Source organism: Elaeis guineensis, chromosome 3 (assembly GCF_000442705.2).
Source record: "Elaeis guineensis isolate ETL-2024a chromosome 3, EG11, whole genome shotgun sequence".
Classification (NCBI taxonomy): Eukaryota; Viridiplantae; Streptophyta; class Magnoliopsida; order Arecales; family Arecaceae; genus Elaeis; species Elaeis guineensis.
Window position 1 is genome coordinate 71,625,164 of NC_025995.2, and position 10,242 is coordinate 71,635,405.

Here is a 10,242-nt window from a genome sequence, read left to right on the forward strand (position 1 = left end):
ACGGAAGTCATGGAGCATCATCTGGCAGTCGATCCGAAGCATCGACCGACAAAAGAAAAAATCCGGAGTCATGCCCCGGAGAGGCAGAAGGCGATAGCCGAGGAAGTGGATAAGCTTCTCAAGACCGGATTCATTAAGGAAGTCAATTATCCTGATTGGATTTCCAATGTTGTTCTGGTCAAGAAAGCAAACGGCAAGTGGAGGATGTGCATAGACTTCACAAAGCTGAATAAGGCTTGTCCAAAGGACAGCTACCCCCTTCCCCGAATCGACCAATTGGTGGATGCGACCTCAGGCCATGAGCTCCTCACCTTTATGGACGTGTTCTCCGGCTATAATCAAATTAGAATAGCGTCGGAAGATGAAGAAAAGACAGCTTTCATCACTAATCGTGGACTTTACTGTTACAGGGTCATGCCTTTCGGCCTCAAGAATGCGGGCGCAACCTACCAACGGTTGGTGAACAAAATCTTCAAGGAGCAGATCGGTCGAAACATGGAGGTCTACGTGGACGATATGCTCGTAAAAAGCAAGTCTTCCAGGAATCATGTCGCCGACCTCGAGGAGACCTTTGACGCTCTCCGAAAGTATAGAATGAAGTTGAACCCAACTAAATGCGCTTTCGGAGTAACCTCAGGAAAGTTCCTGGGCTTCATGGTATCAGGGCGCGGGATTGAGGCCAATCCAGAGAAAATTCGCACCATCCAGGGGATGACCGCCCCAAAGTCGATCAAAGAGATTCAGCACCTCACAGGGAGGATAGCGGCTCTTAATCGCTTCGTTGCGAGGTCGGCCGAACGGTGCTTGCCCTTCTTTCAAACCCTCAAGCAGCCGAAGAACTTCTGTTGGACCCCTGAGTGCCAACAGGCGTTCGAAGAGTTAAGAAGCTGCCTTAGCTCACCCCCGCTGTTGGCAAAGCCTGAACCTGGGGAAGAACTATTTTTATACCTAGCGGTCTCTCCCATGGCCCTCGCGGCCATCCTTGTCAAAGAAGAAACGAAAGTCTAGCGACCAGTCTACTACATTAGCCGTGCGCTGAGGGACGCTGAGACCAGGTACACCAAATTAGAAAAACTGACCTACGCCTTGTTGGTTGCAGCTCGGAGGCTCTGACCCTACTTTCAAGGGCACACCATGACACTACTCACCGACCAACCAATCAAGACGGTCCTGCACCGGGCAGATACCTCCGGGAGGATGGCGAAATGGGCGATCGAGCTCACGGAATTTGACATCAATTATCGACCCAGGCCAGCAGTGAAGGCCCAAATACTGACAGATTTCATAGTAGAGTGTACCATCCCAGAGGAGGCTGAACTTGAACAAAGCCAAGGTGACGACCTGAAGTCCCAACCGAACTCCCCCAACGAAGAGACTAATCCCTCCGATCGCTTTTGGACCCTCTATGTGGATGGATCTTCCAACATGTCGGGCGCAGGCGCAGGCCTGATCTTGGTCAGTCCAGAGGGGGTCATCGCGGAGTACGCCCTGCGTTTCGAGTTTCCCGCAACAAACAATGGAGCGGAATATGAAGCTCTGATCGCAGGACTAAGGATCGCCAAAGAGCTAAGAATAGATCAACTTCGGGTACACAGCGACTCCCAACTAGTGGTGGGACAAGTCAGCGGGAGTTACAAAGCGCGGGAGGACAGTATGACCAGATACCTTGAGAAGGTAAAGGAGCTCACCCCCGCCTTCAGCAGCTTCAACATTAGATAGATTCCAAGGCTGGAGAATACCAGAGCCGATCTTCTCTCCAAGCTGGCGACATCGGCTCCGGCCGAATTGCCCAAAGGCATCCTCTTTGAAGTTCTAAAACGCCCGAGTACAGAAGAATCACGGCCCGTAATGGAGATCGACCACGAGCCTAGCTGGGTCGACCCGCTGATAACCTATCTTAGAGATAGAGTTCTCCCCCAGGATGCGAAGGAGGCTCGGAAGCTTCGAAATCAAGCCTCCCGGTACATCCTTTATGAGGGCAAATTGTACAAAAGATCATACTCCTTGCCCCTCTTGAAATGCCTCCGACCCTCGGAAGCTGACTACGCCTTGTGGGAAGTACACGAAGGAGTTTGCGAAAACCATTTGGGAGCTAGATCTTTATCCCACAAGCTGCTCCGCCAAGGATATTACTGGCCAACGATGCATCATGATTCGATTGAATATGTCAAAAAGTGTGATCAATGCCAGAGATACGCCAACGTCCAGAGACAGCCCGCCACCGAGCTCACACCCTTGAGTGCCCCATGGCCTTTTGCACAATGGGGGATGGATATCCTTGGCCCCTTTCCCATGGCGTCTGGACAAAGGAAGTTCCTCCTTGTAGCGATCGACTACTTCACCAAATGGGTTGAAGCCGAACCACTAGCGAAAATCACAGAAGCAAAGTGCAAGATTTCGTCTGAAAGTCAATCGTGTGCAGGTTCGGTCTGCCTAGAACCCTAATCACTGATAATGGATGGCAATTCGCGGGAGCAAAATTCATCGAATTCTGTGAAGATCTAAACATCTCCCACAACCTCACATCAGTAGCCCATCCTCAGGCGAACGGCGAAGCTGAGGTGACTAACCGAACCCTTTTGCAGGGGATTAAGACAAGGCTTGAAAAAGCAAAGGAAACTTGGGCGGACGAGCTTTATCATGTGCTATGGGCGTATCGAACTACCCAGAGGTTACCTACGGGGGAGACCCCCTTTGCTTTAGCCTTCGGTATGGAAGCCGTCATCCCGATCGAGCTTAAACTCCCGTCGGCATGAGTCATGGCATTCGACGAACATCAAAATTCACAAAGTCTTAGAGCCAACCTCGACCTGCTGGAAGAAAGACGGGAGATCGCTCAGGTTCGAATGGCAGCCTACAGACAGAAAGTTGCTCGATATTACAATGCCCGGGTCAAGAACAAAGCCTTTAAAGCAGGAGATCTGGTGCTTCGACGAGCTGCTGTCTCGCAACCTCAGGACCGGGGGAAACTCGCCCCAAACTGGGAAGGACCGTATGAAGTCAAAGAAGTAGTCCGGCCGAAAACTTATTATCTTAAGGAACTCGGAGGAGCCGACCTCCCGCGACCGTGGAACTCGGAAAACTTACGGGTGTACTACCAATGACTTCATTTTAATTGAAAATTGCATACCTGTATGTCTTTGAACAATTCGCACAAACTGTGTCAGAAACGAAAGGAAAACGTCATCCCGACAAAATCGAAGGTCCGTTCCATTTAGATCGGATGGGGGGAGAGGCCCTACAACGCCCATATGTGCCCCCACAGCCCTGTTAGGGACAGGAGGAGAACCTCGCCCTAACTTGAGCAAAGTTGAAGGCCCGGTTCCATTTAGACCGGATGGGGGGAGAGGCCCTACAACACCCATATGTGCCCCCACAGCCCTATTAGGGACAGGAGGAGAACCTCGCCCTAACTTGAGCAAAGTCGAAGGCCCGATTCCATTTAGATTGGATGGGGGGAGAGGCCTTACAGCGCCCTAATGTGCCCCCACAGCCATGTCAGGAACAGGAGGAGGACCTCATCCTGACATAAGCAAAGTCAAAGGCCCGGTTCTTTTAGACCGGATGGGGGGAGAGGTCTTACAGCATCCTAATGTACCCCCACAGCCATGTCAGGAACAGGAGGAGGACCTCGTCCTGACATGAACAAAGTCAAAGGCCCGGTTCTTTTAGACCGGATGGGGGGAGAGGCCCTGCAACACCCATATGCGCCCCCCAGGAGGAAAACCTTGCCCTAGCTTAAGCAACTTCAACCGGTGGTAAACCCAGCCCGGACCTATACGGGAGCCAGGCTCTGCCGCCAACTTCGATTTCTGATAAATCCTGTCCGGACTCCCACGGGAGCCGGACTTCATACCCTACTTTGATTGTAGGAAGACTTTGCCCTGACTCCTACGGGAGTCGGGCTCTGTCCACGACGCCAAGGAAGGCTCCGCCTGGACTCCTACGGGAGCCGGGCTCCGCCCACAACTCCAACTTCAAGAGGGATTCCCCGCCCGGACTCCTACGGGAGCCGGACCTCGTCACCAACTTCAACAGCTAGTGTTCTTCATCCAGACTCCCACAGGAGCCAAACTTCGCCTCGACTTCAGCAGAGAAAAACTCCAAGCGAAAAAGGAAGGCAATAGATCGCAACAGCGACGACTGAAAAATAAACAGCGCCCGAGGTAAGAAAACCCTGTCACAGCGAGGATTGGAACTCCCGATGGGAGTCCCAGCTTCCAAGGAAGCTTTCGACGCAAAATAGGATAATTTACTCAGGGTAATAGAACTCGGACCCCGGACTCAAGCCTGAGAGGGACCCCAAGCCCGAATGGCCCCGGGCGAGCCTGATGCCATTGACGGAAAAGATGGATTGGTGCAATAGCAATCGGGTACCTTCGAACGGCGTAAAAATTGAAAAGGAGCTCGGCAAATGACAATCCAATATAAATAAAAGGGACCACCAATGACTTTAGGATGCCGTAAAAAAAAAAAAAAAAAAAAAAAAAAGAAAGAAAAAGGGGGAAGAGAAAAAGAAAAAAGGAGAAAAAAGAAAAGGAGGAAGAGAGAAGAAAGAAAAATAAAGAAGTTCGACAGACAACTATTCGATGCAAGATGCGGACGAGGTAACAAAATCTCCTTTTCATTTTTCAACTAACAAGATGTACGTTACAAGACCCGGTAGGCCAGAAAAAAATATACATCATTGCAAGTCTCGCGAACACGGTTTGGAAAGAATACACCGGAGGCCGCCTCAAGCCGCAAATTTCTCTTCCCATTTCTGTCCTTCCCAACCGCGTTGTCCAGTGCGTGTGACGGGCTCATCGGCTTTCGCCCCGCCTTGTTTCGCTCCACCTCCGAAGTCCCAACCTTAGGGGGAAAAGGATGGGATAGATTCCCAGGAGCGGTAGGGGCAATGGCAGCGATGGCGAAGACCTGTTTCAAGAAGAACCGGAGTCACCCCGGGGGCAGCAGTGGCACCAGAGATAACGAATGCTCCGTGACAGCCACCGTCCACAAAGCTCCGGCAAGGTCGGCATGCACTACTTCCACCGCCCCCGCAGCAAGTTTTACTACCCCACCGTCAACGTCGACCGCTTCTGGTCCCTCGGCCCCGACGGCATCAAGGATCCCGCCACAGCTTGTGACGACAGCTCTGCCCTCTTGACCGGTATCACCCCGCCTTGCTACTCCAAAATTTTCGGGCAGAATACCTTTACTGGCGGCCCCCGTTATTAAACCCCTGTTGTTAAAGGAATTCTCCCTTGAGCCCCCTTTGAGACGACGGGGATCCTCAGCGGCCACTTGATGACCGGAGAACTCACCGGCCGCTGTTCTCCTCCTCGCCTTCCTCCAAGCCCTAGACATCCCTTCGAGGATGGCCTCCGGGGTGGAGGACATGATGTGGGAACCCCTTAGAGAGGAATCGAGGGGCTGAAGATGGCAAGGACCGGTGCGGAGGAAGTGGCTGAGTAGCTAGGCTCTCAGATGGAAGAAAGGTGCCGTCCTCTCGGCAAGATGAAGCCCCGAAGGAAGAGCAGGGGGTTTAAATAGCCAACGGATCTTAGCGCAGTTATGGCGGCGGGCGTCCCTAGGCCAACTGGTGCGTGCCACGTGTCCCACGTGTCCCACTCGCCGCTATCGAGGATTGACTGTTCGTAAATTTCCGTAGCGCGACGCTTGGGATCACGTTTCGACGGGAGTTCCGAAAAGACTCTTCGGGTCGCTCAACCGAAAAAAGGGCTCTGACATGCGCACATTAAATGCCAACATATCTGAGGGCGGTTATGCGCAGGATTCGAGGGGATAACTGCGGCCATCTCTCTGTACTTCCTTCATTCGAAATTCAAACTCGAAAGTAGGGGGACTAGTGTTGGGTACAAAATACCCACGGCCGAAGTTCACAGCGGGATTAGCCCTTGCGAGCCCCGCCTGGACTCCTACGGGAGTCGGGCTTCGTCGCCAACGTCAACCGCAGACAAACTTCGTCCGGACTCCTACGGGAGCCAGACTCCGCCAACGATTTCAACCGCAAGTAGACTCCGCCCGAACTCCTACGGGAGTCGGGCTTCGTCCTCAACATCAACTGTCGGTAAGCCTCGTCCGGACTCCTACGGGAGCCAGACTTCGCCTTTGATTTTAATTGCAGGAAGACTCCACCCGGACTCCTACGGGAGCTGGGCTTCATCCTCGATTCCAATGGCTACAGACAAACTTCGTCTGGACTCCTACGGGAGCCGGACTCCGCCAACAACTTCAACCGCAGGAAGACTCCGCCCGGACTCCTACGGGAGCCGGGCTTCATCCTCGACTCCAACAGCTACAGACAAACTTCGTCCGGACTCCTACGGGAGCCAGACTCCACCGACGACTTCAACCGCAAGTAGACTCCGCCCGAACTCCTACGGGAGCCGGGCTTCGTCCTCAACATCAACTGCCGGTAAGCCTCGTCCGGACTCCTACGGGAGCCAGACTTCGCCTTTGATTTTAATTGCAGGAAGACTCCGCCCAGATTCCTACGGGAGCCGGGCTTCATCCTCGACTCCAACGGCTACAGACAAACTTCGTCCGGACTCCTACGGGAGCCGGACTCCGCCGACGACTTCAACCGTAAGTAGACTCTGCCCGAACTCCTATGGGAGCCAGGCTTCGTCCTCAACATCAACTGTCGGTAAGCCTCGTCCGGACTCCTACGGGAGCTGGACTTCGCCTTTGATTTTAATTGCAGGAAGTCTCTGCCCGGACTCATACGAGAGCCGGGCTTCATCCTCGACTCCAACGGCTACAGACAAACTTCGTCCGGACTCCTACGGGAGCCGGACTCCGCCGATGACTTCAACCGCAAGTAGACTCCGCCCGAACTCCTACGGGAGCCGGGCTTCATCCTCAACATCAACTGCTGGTAAGCCTCATCCAGACTCCTACGGGAGCCGGACTTCACCTTTGATTTTAATTGCAGGAAGACTTCGCCCGGACTCCTACGGGAGCCGGACTTCATCCTCGAATCCAACGGCTACAGACAAACTTCGTCCGGACTCCTACGGGAGCCGGACTCCGCCAACAGCTTCAACCGCAGGAAGACTCTGCCCGGACTCCTACGGGAGCCGGACTTCATCCTCGACTCCAACGGCTACAGACAAACTTCGTCCGGACTCCTACGGGAGCCGGACTCTGCCAACAACTTGAACCACAGGAAGACTCCGCCCGGACTCCTACGAGAGCCGGGCTTCATCCTCGACTCCAACGGCTACAGACAAACTTCGTCCGGACTCCTACGGGAGCCAGACTCCGCCAACAACTTCAACCGCAAGTAGACTCCGCTCGAACTCCTACGGGAGCCGGGCTTCGTCCTCGACTCCAACGGCTGCGGACAGACTTCGTCCGGACTCCTACGGGAGCTGGACTCCGCCGACAACTTCAACCGCGAATAGACTCCGCCCGAACTCCTACGGGAGCTGGGCTTCATCCTCAACATCAACTGCCGGTAAGCCTCGTCCGGACTCCTACGGGAGCCGGACTTCGCCTTTGACTTTAATTGCAGGAAGACTCTGCCCAGACTCCTACGGGAGCCGGACTCTGCCCACAACCCTAACTGCAAGTAGACTTCGTCTGGACTCCTACGGAAGCCAGACTCCGTCATCTATTCCGATTGCAGGAAGATCTCGCCCAAACTCCTACAGGTACCGGACCTCGCTACCGACTCCAATCAAACTTCAGCCGACAGGTCTGGACCCCCAGGCAGGCCACGGTAACGGACAACACTACTCCACTCCCTGCGGCGGACCCTATGCAGCTCCATTATTCCCTGGCAGGCCATATTAACGGCCATGATTTTGCTCCACTCCCTACGGCGGATCCTGTGCGATTCCACCACTCCCTGACAAGTCACGACAGCGGACGTCGCTCCACTCCCCGTAACTGATTCCACGTGGCGAGCCACGGTGATAGCCACGATCCCACTCCACTACCCTCTGCAATAAATTCTTCCTGACTCTGGGCGGCCCACTACCAGACAGTTACAGACGTCGCTATCAATTCGTTGCCACCTCCATCTATAAAAGGGGAACTCCAGATACGTTATTCTATAAGCTCTCATCTTTTATCTAAAAACTCTGCTAAATTCTCCGTTCGAGCGCTCCATTCTTGTTGAGGCAGAGAACTGACTTGAGCGTCGGAGGGTCTTGCCGGAGCAACCCCACCTCCGGTTTAGATTTCCTTTGCAGGTCCCAGCGGCGACCGCGACTTCCTCGACTCCAGCTTCTCCGGCGCAAGCGGATTTTTGCACCAACAATACGTATTCTCAAGAGTTGAAAATTTGATGTACGTATCATTAGTGGTTAATTCCTAAATACTCCTGATCGATAGATCATCATGGAGATGGTGACTAATTCGGATATTTCACTGCACATATTACTTTTCTTTATGGATAGATGAGTCTCAAGTTGACAGTATGGAGACACTGGAGCGAGAGTGCAAGTGCTTGATAGAAATCAAGAGTACTGAGCGTAACCAACACAAGAAGTCATTAAGATGGCTACCCACTCGTCAGTGACTTACTCAAAATTATAGTGGTGTAGATAGTTCTTTAACCTATGGTACTTCGACTGTTCACAGTGGAGTTGCTATAGTTTGATAGCACAATCACTTAGTTACTTAGCTATTTGAAACTTTACGGTGCATTTTGGCTATAGTAGGTCTATTGTAGAAATAAGATGTGCACCTAGATGGGATCTATCGAACCTGATAGATAGGGAGAGGTCCTATACAATTCATGAGACTGAGTCCTAAAATTTATGGCCTTGGTAGGTGAATGATGGAAAAAAATTTTCATAAGGTTTCACAAGGACTCAAGTCGATTGAATTTGATATATGACAGATGAACGGATTTGATGAGTTATCCTTAATCAGCATCTTGTTGTGACCCACGACAGATGAGCTGAACTACACGATAATTATATCTAGAGATTTATTATTTTTATTTTACTAGATTGTCACTACATACTGCTAGGTATCATTAGTATATTGTGGGACTCGTCGAGCATCATCTTGATGATCGATGACTCTTGAAGGGCAGAGTTGGAATTGTTTCAATCCATCGAAAAAAGTTTCGATGATATTGTAATGGAGATCATAATATATCTCATTATAAAATAGAATAAAACTTATAGGATCACACACAAAAGAGATTCTTATCCGATCAGATGGTTGATCGATGATTATAAATCGCTGAAGGATAAAATCATCAATATGATTGATGATTAACCCTAAGCAAAAGTTGCAATTATGTAATTTGCTAACTATTAGTGAATTATAAGAGGATTAATTAGTAATTGATTGTTAATTAGCTCAATTTGATTAAGCAATAAGGTTCGGATCAAGTCTAATTGAATTGGATTCAATTTGACTTGGATTGGATTTGATTAGGTCAAAGCCTAATTGCGAGAGAGACTAATTCTTGATTTCATCAGGATTTGAGTTTAGTTAATTTTTAATTGGATTAAAAATTTATTGAGAAGATTAAGCTTCTAATTTGGTTGGGTTCCTTCCTCTATTTGGGTCAAACCAAATCAGATTTGGTTTAAATCAAAATAAGAAACCTAGAGTCCCAAAACCCTGGGATTCTCTTCTCTTGTGCACCCTTGGGTTTCACAATGAAAATATTCATGGAAAAAGTGTTTCTGCATGAGAAATGTTGGCATAAAAGAGAGGAGAGTGCAGAGAAGGGTTGGGGTGGTACATCTTCTTGAGTCATCATCCTTATCTCTTGCCAATTTGAATTCAATTCAAATCAAGAGATATGATAAGAATGGTAGGTGGTTTCTTGATGAGTCATGATTCTTATCCCCTACTTAATTTGAATTTGATTCAAATCAAGATGAGATGATAAGAAGGAAACAAATCTAGGATTTTGAAAAATGGTGTGGCACCAACTAATCTCTTCATACATTGAGGAAGAAGTGTGCATGAGAAAGAAATCAGATTTCTTTCTCACACCACACTTTGTTCTTAGCAACAAATATATGGGACGCCCCATATGATTGGTGTGTAAGAATTATGGTGCCTCCTCCCAAAAAAACCCTAGCCCCAACACTCACTTATAAATAGGCTCCAAAAGGTTAGATGCCTATGAGAAAAGAAAAAGAGAGAAAAAATTCTGCTCTACCACCTATCCTCTTCCTCTTCCCTATTTCTCCTACGTTCTTCTCCACCTCAAGAGAGTTGTGAGATCTAAGAGGAAGCTACTTTAGCCATCAAAGAGGA